The sequence below is a fragment of the Lepus europaeus genome, chromosome 8, assembly GCF_033115175.1.
Source record: "Lepus europaeus isolate LE1 chromosome 8, mLepTim1.pri, whole genome shotgun sequence".
Taxonomy (NCBI): Eukaryota; Metazoa; Chordata; class Mammalia; order Lagomorpha; family Leporidae; genus Lepus; species Lepus europaeus.
The window spans coordinates 91,083,062-91,096,384 of NC_084834.1; positions in this window are offsets into that span (position 1 = coordinate 91,083,062).

Genomic DNA, 13,323 nt, shown 5'->3' on the forward strand with positions numbered 1-13,323 from the left:
TAGGGAGCCTGATGGACAGGGGTGTACGCACTCTTACCACAGGCTCAGACACAAACACCTCACACACATACACAGGCACACTGCACATACACCTTCCACATACCCCACACACCTCACAGAAGCATGACAAGCATGTATTCACACAAGCACACATCATACACATACACATTGCACACACAGATATACACACAAATACATCACACACACAGCCACAGACAGAAGAGAGAGACAAATGGTTAAAGAAGGGACCCAAGCTAAGAAGTTATTGTTGGTGAGAACTGATTCACTCATTTGAGTATTTTACATGATAATTTGGCAGACTATTTCTAAAGTATAAGCATTCATCAATTAAAACTTTAAGTTGCTCTGACTCCATGTAACTATGTGTCCTCACACTCAGACCAAATAATCTAATGTAGAAGAATGTATAGATCAAGATCAATCTTAACAAAAGCAGTCTTTGGACCACTTTTCTATTTGAACCAGTCTCCTCCTCCTCTCCTCTTTCTTCTACTTTTCTCTTTTTTAAAAATGTTATTGGCATGGAGTATACATACCAAGAAATGTACCTAAGTGTACAGAGAAATGAGTTTTTTGTCTTCTGATCACACTCACACCCAATACCCAAATTAAAAACGAAACATTACTATCACCATGTAAGTCCTCACTATTCCCTCCATATCTTTTTTCTTTCTTTTTAAAAGATTTATTTTATTTATTTGAAAGAGTTACAGAGAGAGGTCAAGACACAGAGAGAGAGGTCTTCCATCTGCTGCCCCAGATGACCGCAACAGCTGGAGCTGAGCCGATCCAAAGCCAGGAGCCAGGAGCTTCCTCCAGGTCTCCCATGTGGGTGCAGGGACCCAAGCACTTGTTTCAACCTCTGCTACTTTCCGAGCTGGATCAGAGTGGAGCAGCCTGGATTCAAACCAGCACCTATATGGAATGCTGGCACTGCAGGCTGGGTCTTTAACCCACTGAGCCACAGCACCAGCCCTGATTCTTTTCTCTTTAATGTGGAACAGTATATTATCATTTACATGGCATGATTCAGTGAAATAATATTTATAAGTATATTCCAAATGATATGATACCTACATAATTTTTATACTCCACATATTAACTACCACAGGAGAAAACAAGTATTACTTGTCTATTAGAGTCTGGCTTATTAGCAAAATGATATTCTTTCACACCAGCAAAACTTTTAGGCAGGGGGAAAATTAACTCATAAATAGGTACCTGTTTATATTTCTTCAAGTTTCTGTTTATCTTTAGTTCAGAAATGAATCAGAAACATGGTGCTGGCAGAGGGTTCAGTAGTGAATTCCATATGCAGTGGGCTCCTATGAAGTCACTGATTAATATAATTAAAATCCTGGGTTAATTGCATTACTTTCCATTAGCTTTCACTGTATACCTACCTTCCAAGGACCTGACTAGCCATCCCCATGGGGCTCTGGTCCCATGTTTATTCAAGTGAGATGGCTGCTTTCAAAACTGAACCTTTCATCAATCCTTTATTAATTAGCTAAATGCCGCATTGGATTATGTATTCATGCCTGCTGGTGAGGCAGTAGCATCGGGAGAGCAGAGCTCCTGGTCCTCTTGGCTCTTCCTCCAGCCTGGTCATTGGTATTCCAGGACAAGTCAGCTTACTGTAATTTGAAATTGGTCTGCCATCCCATTAGGAATCTGCCCGATCAATACCAAGTGAATTAGAGTTTCAGTGATCTGATTAACTCCCCATTATTTTCTACCCTGACTGATTTAGAATGCATGATGAGACAATATTCCAGTTTCTTTGCTTTATCCCAGTTTAAGTGAAATATAGACATCTAAGGAAGCAGTGCCTGTGCATTTGATTTGGCTCGGCTGTAATAAAGTCAAACACCATGAGTATCTCCCTCATCACGACAGTCTTAAGTGACTGAGGGCTGCCTGCCGCACAGCCCTAGAGGAGCGGTGAGTGGCAAGGGGAAAAAGTAGGTGGGAGCTCTCACTGCTCATCTCTCTTCATTTGAGCTCTGTCTTCTGAATGGACTCCTACAGGGCTTTTAACAGGGCTGTTTTGTTATTTGTTGTATGATCAACATTAGCAGCTTTGTGACATGGCTCTGGATCAGGTGGTTGGAAGGCAGGCTATAACTCTCTCAGAGGCACAAGAGGTTCATGATAATGGAGTCACTAGATGTGTATCTTGATGACCAAAAACAAGCACTGTAGGCAGGCCAAATGCTGCCCTTGGGAAAATGCTTGGTGTCCTCAGGGAGAGAATTTGGCTTCTCATATAGATAGACAGCTTTCATGCCCTGGCCCAGGGCTTTGAAGAAATGAGGGGATGTCATGAAGACAGTGTGTAGCTCCAAGTGGCTCAAAAATCAAACTGATAGAAAATATAACACTCTGAGATAACACAAGCAATGGAAACTACATCCTTGAAAAATTCAGCTGTGTTACTTCTCCATATATTTGAATTTGGTTGGTCAAGCATTGCCTGATAAAGTTTTTAAAATAATCTATTGTTATTTAAAATGTGAGATTTGTAATGGATTTACCCATTGCTTTTATGTTGACTGAATACTTTAAAAAATAAAAGCAGTATACTTTTTTAAATATATATGAGCAATTATAATGTGACACATTTTTTCATAGATGATTCAAAAATACACTCAGCCAGGTTTATATATGAGCATAAATCATAACTCACTGATATGGCCCGTATTAAATATCATGTCATCTTCATCTTAAGAATTGGCAATCAGAATATTTTGTGTGTGTGAATGCAGAAATTTGGCTAGAGACAATACAGTATGAGCTGCTGAGTAGTTATGTAAATACCTGGACAGCAAATATCAATATCAATGTAGAGGTGGGTGCTTGGTTTTAGTTGTCAGGTCACCACTCTGCTTCTGATCCAGCTTCCTGCTGGGAGGCAGCAGATGGTAGTACAAGTACTTGGGTCCCTGCTGCCCACATGGAGGACCCAGACTGAATTCTAGCTTTCTGGCTTTAGCTTGGTACAAGTTTGACTGTTTCAGGCATCTGGGGAGTAAGCCAACAAATGGAAGATCTCTCTTTATTTCTGTCTCTATCTCTGTTTCTGTCTCTCTGCCTTTTCAAGTAAAATGGATATATATATATATATATATATATATTTGTGTATATATATATATATATATATGGTAAAATGTGTTGTGTGTGTGTGTGTATATGTGGTAAAATGTGTTGTGTGTGTGTGTGTGTGTGTTGGAGAGAGGTTTGGTTGTCCTAAAGTCTTATGAACTTCATTGCTACTCCCCACTATTAACCATTCTCAACTGAATGTATCTGAATGTTTGTTTTAACTACCAAGGCAAATTAATTAGACCAACATTTTGGCAGAAATTTACAAAAAGAGAGATAAGGTTTGAACTATCGCAGTTCAAGACAAGGAGTAGACTGTTCATCCTGGGTTTGAACCCTGTGATTAGACAGATAGGCTAATTTTTACTTGCCTTACTAAGGCAAGATTTTAAATATCAGTAACATGTGAATAGTACAATAAATGCTGTAGAATAGGTAAATACAATTATAGGTAAAATATTTAGGCCATAATAAGTGCTCAAGCCCTGTTATCTTTCTCTTCCTTTCCCCCACATTAATAGAAGCTGTGATAACATTTTTCTTGTCAATCTCTACTTTAAAATGACCCACTTAAACATCTTAAATAGGAGAGGAAAAAATCTTAGGACAAATGAGTTGTGTCAGATATTTTTATGGATATGATTTAAATGGAAAATTACTGTGCTATTACCAGTGCTCAAACATATCCCAAATTTCTCATCTGGGAAAACTTGAAATTGTATAAAGGAATGATTCAAATCATATCTAGAAGAGGAACACCCAGACCCTTTTATTAAGACTCAATTACTAACACAAAGCAAACTCAGACGCTGTCTGATAGAGGGAAGGTGTGGAGTAGGACTCAGAGTAGCTATGTACACCACAAAAGATTGGTTTGGGGTATGTGTGTTTTCTGACATTCACTATGCTGATTACTCTTCATTTTCTGAATGCAGAAACTTATACTCTGATGATCAACCCAGAACTTTTTTATTTTTTTAACTTTTATTTAATAAATATAAATTTCCAAAGTACAGCTATTGGATTTCAATGGCTTTTTCCCCCATAACCTCCCTCCCACCTGCAACCCTCCCATCTTCCACTCCCTCTCCCATCCCATTCACATCAAGATTAATTTTCAATTATCTTCATATACAGAAGATCAATTCAGTATATACTAAGTAAAAATTTCAACAGTTTGCACCCACATAGAAACACAAAGTGTAAAGTACTGTTTGAGTACTTGTTATACCGTTAATTCACATAGTACAATACATTAAGGACAGAGATCCTACATGAGGAGTAAGTGCACTCCTGTTGTTGATTTAACAATTGACACTCTTATTTATGATGTCAGTAATCACCCGAGACTTTTGTCATGAGTTGCCAAGGCTATGGAAGCCTCCTGAGTTCTCTAAGTCCGATTTATTTAGACAAGGTCATAGTCAAAGTGGAAGTTCTCTCCTACTTTCAGAGAAAGGTACCTCCTTCTTTGATGGCCGATTCTTCCTGCTGGATTCTCACTCACAAAGATCTTTCATTTAGTTTTTTTTTTTTTTTTTTTTTTTTTTTTGCCAGAGTGTCTTGGCTTTCCATGCCTGAAATATTTCATGGGCTTTTAAGCCGGATCTGAATGCCTTAAGGGCTGATTCTGAGGCCAGAGTGCTGTTTAGGACATTCTGATTCTGCTGTGTATCCATTCTATGATTCTGCTGTGTATCCTGCTTCCCATGTTGGATCGTTCTCTCCTTTTTAATTCTATCAGTTAGTATTAGCAGACACTAGTCTTGTTTATGTGATCCCTTTGAGTCTTAATCCTATCATTGTGATACCAATAAAAATACCAAAGACATTCTTCTCAGATCTGGAAAAAATGATGCTGAAATTCATATGGAGACACAGAAGACCTCAAATAGCCAAAGCAATCTTGTACAACAAAAACAAAGCTGGAGGCATCACAATACCAGATTTCAAGACATACTACAGGGCAGTTATAATCAAAACAGCATGGTATTGGTACAGAAACAGATGGATAGACCAATGGAACAGAATTGAAACACCAGAAATCAATCCAAATATCTATAGCCAACTTATATTTGATCAAGAATCTGAAACCAACTCCTGGAGCAAGGACAGTCTATTCAAAAAATGGTGCTGGGAAAACTGGATTTCCACATGCAGAATCATGAAGCAAGACCCCTACCTTATACCTTACACAAAAATTCACTCAGCATGGATTAAAGATCTAAACCTATGACCCGACTCCATCAAATTATTAGAGAACATTGGAGAAACCCTGCAAGATAAAGGCACAGGCAAAGACTTCTTGGAAAATACCCCGGAGGCACAGGCAGTCAAAACCAAAATTAACATTTGGGATTGCATCAAATTAAGAAGTTTCTGTACTTCAAAAGAAATAGTCAGGAAAGTGAAGAGGCAACTGACAGAATGGGAAAAAAAAATTTGCAAACTATGCTACAGATAAAGGAATAATAACCAGAATCTACAAAGAGATCAAGAAACTCCACAACAACAAAACAAACAACCCACTTAAGAGAAGGGCTGAGGACCTCAATACACATTTTCCAAAAGAGGAAATCCAAATGGCCAATATACACCTGAAACAATGTTCAGGATCACTAGCCATCAGGGAAATGCAAATCAAAACCACAGTGAGGTTTCACCTCACCCCAGTGAGAATGGCTCACATACAGAACTCTACCAACAGCAAGCGCTGGCAAGGATGTGGGGAAAAAGGGACACTAACCCACTGTTGGTGGGAATGCAAACTGGTTAAGCCACTATGGAAGTCAATCTGGAGATTCCTCAGAAACCTGAATATAACCCTACCCTACAACTCAGGCATCCCACTCCTTGGAATTTACCCAAAGGAAATTAAGTTGGCAAATAAAAGAGCTGTCTGCACCTCAATGTTTATTGCAGCTCAATTCACAATAGCTAAGACCTGGAATCAACCTGAATGCCCATCAATAGAAGACTGGATAAAGAAATTATGGGATATGTACTCTATAGAATACTATACAGCAGTCAAAAACAATGAAACCTGGTCATTTGCAACAAAATGGACGAATATGGAACACATCATGCTGAGTGAATTAAGCCAGTCCCAAAGGGACAAATATCATATGTTCTCCCTGATCAGTGACAACTAACTGAGCACCAAAAAGGAAACCTGTAGAAGTGAAATGGACACTATGAGAAACGATGAATTGATCAGCCCTTTTCCTGTCGATGAACAACTTAATACTTTATCCCTTTTAGTATTTTTTTGTTCTACTTAATACCATCGGTTGAACTCTTTAATTGACACACAATTATTCTTAGGTGTTGAAATTTAACTGAAGAGTGATCCCTGTTAAATATAAGAGTGGGAATAAGAGAGGGAGCAGATGTAAAGTTCGGCACATGCTCAATCGGACTTGCCCCAAATGGCAGACACATGCCAGTGGATTTCAATTCAATCCCATCAAGGTGGTATGTGCCAATGCCATCTCACTAGTCAAAGTGATCAGCTTCAGTTCATAACTTTTTGATTTTGATACTGTGTTTTTATTCATAGATTGAAGTCAAACTTTATATTATAGTTCTGATCAAATACAACTTCCATGATTTTAATCACATCTACTTTCTGTTCTGTTGTGATTAATTATTTTTTTAAAATGTCAGCTATAACATTTTCTCAAATAAGTGTTATTATATTGATTTTAGCATATCATTCTCATTTATTAATATTTTTAGATATTCATTTTGTAATAGCCATATTAAATTATCTTCCTAGCTTAGTGTTCTTCATATACTAATATAACATAAAATGGCACTAACACCCATCCTGATTTTATTGATGAAATCTACACTCTTGTGAGGTTGGTGTGGGGTTGGTGGCAAAGTGGGTTAAGCTACTGTTTTTAACCACTGGCTCCCCATATCTGATTGTGGGTTGGAGTCCCAGCTGCTTTGTTTCTAATGCAGCTTCCTGCTGATGTTCCTGGAAATGTAACAGATGATGGGCCAAGTACTTGCACCTCTGTCACCCATATGGGAGACCCAGGTGAAATTCTTGGCTTTTGGCTTTGGTTTAGACAAACCCTATCTGTTGCAGCCATGTGGGGGAGTGAACCAGAAGGTGAAAGCTATCTGTTTGTCTCTCTGTCACTGTCTGTGTTGTCTTGTCTTTCATAGAAATGAATAAATAGATATTTTTATGAATTTGCGCCCGTGGGCATAGGCTGAATAAACCTAAAATGCCACTTGTGCTATCGCTCAGTTCACATTTCTCTGTAGTGTTATTGCTATCATTGCTACTCTTATGCTGATGATTTCAACTTATTCTTCTACAATTTACTCTTTCCATATTACCATGTGCCCTGAGATGCTTGCCGATAAGGATTGCATCAATGGGCTTCCTAGCTCTTTGGCTTCTGGTTGGGTTCAACCAATGAGTGCTAGCTGGAGATAGGAGAGGAGTAAAGAAGTGAAGGCAGGGTATTTATTTTCCTAACTCCCTCCCTGATGAATTCACATGGATTGGTTATTTCCTTTGACTCAGTCTATTACTCCCAAGGGGAGACTTTGTGCATTTAATGATTATTATACATTTTGTGGACTATGAGATAGAGTGGACAGTTATATTAAATATATAGCTATTATATTAATATCAATTTATGTCTATTACAAATTACTGTTATAGATTTGCTGACTTGTACATAGGCAATGCATAAAAACATACATAAAATTTTATCATCTTTGGATCTCTATATTTGATGACACCATACTGGGGCTATTTAGTGGTAGTTTGTTGCTTGAAACTCAACATATAATCCAAATGTCACATTTAAGTTATTAACTGCATGCTGAAAATATGATACTTAGCACTTACATGTTGTTTTTCACCATTAATGTATATGACAAATAGGAGCTAATCAATAGCATAACAGTGTATTCAGTAATGATCTTTTACTGTTGCTTGGTTCATTTCAGTTCAGAGGCCTTTTACTTATAAACCCATAAAACAGTGACAAGTTTCAAGTTAATAGATGAGATTTATTTGTATGTCCCTCTGCATCCACTGTGTCTGTACCTGCTTGGTTTCCCACTCAAGGGTGAACCTCTCGGGGCAGAGATTGTCTTTTTTTTTCTGTGTCTCTAGGGTCTTATATAGGGTCTGTCACATGGTAGACATTCAAAAAAGTACCTGTAGAGTGGGTAAATGAATGACCAATAGAGAAAAACTATTGAAGTGATCATTAATATTGTTTCTAAGATCTGCAATAAGAGGGAGGTGATAATTCTTTTAATGGTGGATATTTTCAACTGGAAAAGTGGGCTACCGTTGGAAACTTCTTTAAACTCATGCCAGCATTACTGAAAACTGGGAAATAATCTACACCAACAAAATGTATCCATCCCATCATATTAAAGGAGACAGAAGCCTGTCCCTCTAGATTCACCCCCTTTCTGCTCTAATTCATTCTACTAAATACACTGAAGTCAGAATGCTTCAATAGGTGTCAGAGATTTTCACCAGCAAAATGAAAAGTTTACAGAGCTTCTGTCTCTGTTCCTATGATGCCATGAGCTTTGGGAGAATGTTGTTTCTGCTCTGACTCTTGGAGAGAAATCCTGTAACAGTCTGAGGAGGTGAGCTGGCCACCAACTCATGGCAGTAGCAGTGAACAGTCTGGACGAGTGAGACATGACATATTGGACACCTGCATCATTGCTTGTCAACACCCACATCAGAGAATGGGAGAAGTACCTTTAAATGAAGAAAATGAAGACAGTGGCAGAGGATAAAATACAACATGGGAAATAAGTAGCTGCACATTCTAATGTTAGAAAAAAGATAGTTCAACTTCAGGTGCAAAACAAGCCTGGCAAGGATGACTGAAAGCGGAGTTCCAGTCAGTGCTGAAGAGGAATCAGATTTTTTTTTTTTTTGACAGAGTGGATAGTGAGAGAGAGAGACATAGAGAAAGGTCTTCCTTTTTGCCTTCGGTTCACCCTCCAATGGCTGCCGCGGCCGGCGCACTGCGGCCGGCGCATCGTGCTCATCCGAAGCCAGGAGCCAGAGGAATCAGATTTTGAAAACAATGTTAGAGACCATTTGGTATGACCCCTTCCTCTTATGGGTGGGAAACACAGACTCAAGGAGGATGAATGAATTCCTCAAGGTCATGCAGCAGAGGCCCATCTAACTGCTCTCCATAATGCCAGGTTCATTTCTGTGGTCATTAGAATTTCATACTCTTTAAACTTTGTCAGTCATCTTAGACCTAAAGTGGAATTAGGACATTATTCCCCTAAACATTTAGTGAGGGATGATTTTGTATTAACTATAAGTAATTAGACAAAAATCTTACCTTTTACTAGTTCTAGTTATTGATCATACTCCACCTATGGAAGGATGCAAAAAATTATTGTGATAAAAAGTAAAATAAAACTTCTTTAGTTCATATTCTACTACTTAGAATTTAGAGTAATTCATACTCTCTGTGGTTAAAAGAAATAACCTTAAAACAGTTCTTTCCTCATATTACATGTAAGGTCAATTTGGTTTAAAACATAGCTTTAAAATAATAAAAGAATATAATTTTAAGAATTCTATCAATTTTTCTTCAACTACTGGTAATTCATTCTCCGCTTACTAAGCTTTTATTTTTATGATACATTTTAAGTTAATAGAGACCTATTTTAATTTTTTTTCAAAATTGAGTGTTAACAAGACTGTAAAACTGATGTGCTACAGAAGATTGGCTGGAAGACTTCCAGGCTGAATGCCCATTGGTGCAACCAGCAAAACTAACAAGTGAAACTCTGGTCAAAAATAAAGCAACTAGGTAAAGCAGAAAAAAAAAATAATGTGACCCTGGTTTGTCAAAGTGAGAAGGTTTATGGAAAGTAGTGGGAAAAATAATAGGATAAAGAGACAGGAAGAATAAAATGCAGCATGCAACTTTCTGGAAGATTGGAAAGTTACCAGATGAAGTCTATTTTTTTTCCATGGAATCTGGAAGGAGTTGACCACTTGATTAGAAATTGCTTAGGAGGAATGCATGGTGACTTCCAGGGGTATTGAGATCAACAGAGCCTTAGGAAAGCTGGAGGATCCATCCAACACATCAGCAAAGCCCTGGGGGCAAGACAGAAGTTCATATGGCTAGAATTTGTGTTGTGAGGTGTGGTAAGAAATGAGGTTAGAGAGTTAAATAGCATCCTGGTATAGAGGCTGGCATAATGCCTAATGCTTGTGGCTGCAACAATAGTGGAAATAAAGGTGGGTCCACATGCTGTAAGCTGTCCAATACACTGTAAAAAGTAAATTGATCCCATTCCAAACCCATGAAGTCAGGGCAGACATTTAGCACAGTGTTTAAGATGCCACTTGGGGAATGCATATTCCATATTGGATTGCCTGTCAGTCTCAACTGCTCTGCTTCCAATCTAGCTTCCAGCTAATGCACCTGGGAAAGCAGCCAATGATGTTCCAAGTACTTGGATCCCCACAAACCATGTGGGAGACGCTGATGGAGTCCCTGACTCCTGGCTTCAGCATGGATGAGCCCCGGCCATTGCAGCCATTTGGGGAGTGAACTAGGAGGTGGATAATTTCTCTCACTATCTCTCCCATTCTCTGTGTCATTTTTCCTTTCAAATAAATAAATGAATTAAATAATAAATAAGTAAATCATTTAAAAGAATGAATGAGTGGATGGTCTCATGAGCCAGAATGAGGAGCTTGACATTTATCCCAAGCCAATAGATTTCAGACAGAACATATGACAGAATTTGTGCTCCAGAAAGGTTTGCACTGTGACAAATACCTTCAGCAGCAGATGGGGAGGCACTTGCTGGTGGCCTCAGTAAAGGCAGAGGCTACTCAATTAATATTTGGAATATTAGATTTTTAGCATTTTATGTTTTTTAAATTATTTATTTGTTTGAAAGACAGAGTTACAGAGAGCGGGCGAGTGAGAGTGCATGCACATGCACGTGCAAGATCTTTTATTCCTTGGTTCACTCTCCAAATGGCTGCAGCAGTCAGGGATGAACCAGGGCAAAACCAGGAGCCTGGAACTCCATCCTGGTCTCCCACATCAGTGGCATGGCCCAAGTCCTTGATTCATCTTCTGCTGCCTTCCCAGGCACATTATCAGGGAGCTGGATGGGAAGTGGAGCAACTGGAACTGGTACCTGGCATATGCAGTACCAGGGTTGTGGGTGGCTCCTTCACCAGTTGTGCCACAACCCAGCATTTTATATTGATTAAAATAACTAACACAACTATATGGTAGTAGTGTGTGCCATATATATCAGATAATCTCAGGAATGCTTTACTTATCATGTTTCTGGGAAATATCAGGAAAATACACTAAGTACCTATTTATTCAGTGCATCTAGTACCATTATAAAAAGTTGAGTAAATTGGGAAATGATAAACATGGTACATATATATTTTGAATTTTTTACCTAACTTAAAAATGTTAGTACACATTCAGCTACCAACCTTTAAATACAGACTTGGAAACTTTTGTTTGTACGCGAATTTTCTCATTGGAGATATCCGGACTTTTCTGTATATATTACATTAATGCACTTTTCTGATATCCATGATATCCAACTTCATTTTAGTTCAAGTAGAATGAGAAATTATAGATCCTTGTGATGCAGTTAAAATATTTTATAATTATTTTCTCAACCTTTTATAGGTGATTTGCACACATCAAATTTAATGGAAATATTTTATTAGATACTTTCCTTTATGGTTTTCTTTTATTTTTCTAAAACTTATTTAAGCAAGTGAGTGAGCAAGAGAGAGCTTCCATCTATTCGTTCACTTCCTAAATGCTTTCAATAGCCTGGGCTGGGCCAAGCTGAAGTTAGGTGCCAGAAACTCCATAAGGTTCTTCCCCATGGGAGGCAGGGATCAAAAAATTTGATCCATCATCTGCTGCCTCCTAGAGTGTATGTTATCAGGAAGCTGGAATCAGAAATGGAGCCAAGACTAACCCAAGCATGCTAATCTAGGATGTGGGCACCCCACGCAGTGTCTTATCCACTGTACCAAAGAGCTACCCTGCCTTTATGGTTTTCTAAAGTAATAAACTTTTTATAGTTTACTGGATGGCTCACATCATGTTGGCTTACTTTTATTTCAGCTATTGTTGCAGCCACAAATATTTTTCAGGTAAAACGGACAGTGTTCAGTCTTAGCTTGACACTACCCCCTTAAGACTTTGAGATGGCACATGTTGAGGTACCTTTGGAATGCCTTTGTGAAACTCCCTGTGCAGGGATTAAAAATCTCCCTATGTGCAAAGGAGTTATGCCCTATAGGAAAACTTTGGTTGATGGGGGAGGGACCACATAGATTAATGCTTCTCCCTTCTTTTTTTATTTTAAAGATTTATTTTATTTATTTGAAAGAGTTAAGGAGAGAGAGGTCTTTCATCCACTGGTTCACTCCCCAGATGGCCGCAATGGCCAGAGCTGTGCCGATTCGAAGCCACGAGCTTCTTCTGGGTCTCCCCTGTGGGTGCAGAGGCTCAAGGACCTGAGCCATCTTCTGCTGCTTTCCCAGGCTATAGCAGAGAGCTGGATCAGAAAAGGGGCAGCCAAGACTAGAACCGGTGTCCATATGGGATGCTGACGCTTCAGGCCACAGCACCAACCCCACTTCCTTCTTTCTTTTTCACACAGCTTCTCTGAGAGTTCCAGGGGAATTAACCTGCAGTTGCTAACAACAATGAGAAGCTCAGAAATAGACTCTTCCATTGGCTTTTTGCTTTTTCTGGTTCTTTACTCTTGAGATCACATTAACTGTGTGTAAATCCTCATCTGAGGCTCTGCTTTCTAGTAGGTAAATCAGAGACATAGAAGCAATACCTCCCTTTTTAAAACTCACATTATTTTGCTGAATGTTTAATTTTGTTACATATTCATAATATATAATATAATATATAGCATAAACAGGTCTGCAAATAAACACAGTAAACCATCATGGTAGCTATGCATTGCAACTCTTGGGGGGTGATGTTTGCAGGGGGAAGTACTTAGAAAGTGGTCCATCAACTTTAAGCAGTCAGGATGGCCTGCTTTGTATAATAAGTCCTGCAATGGGAAGGTATTATGATTTTGTTATGTGGAGGTTTGTTAAGAATTGTCCCCCAGAATACTATTCCATTACTTATAATTTATAAG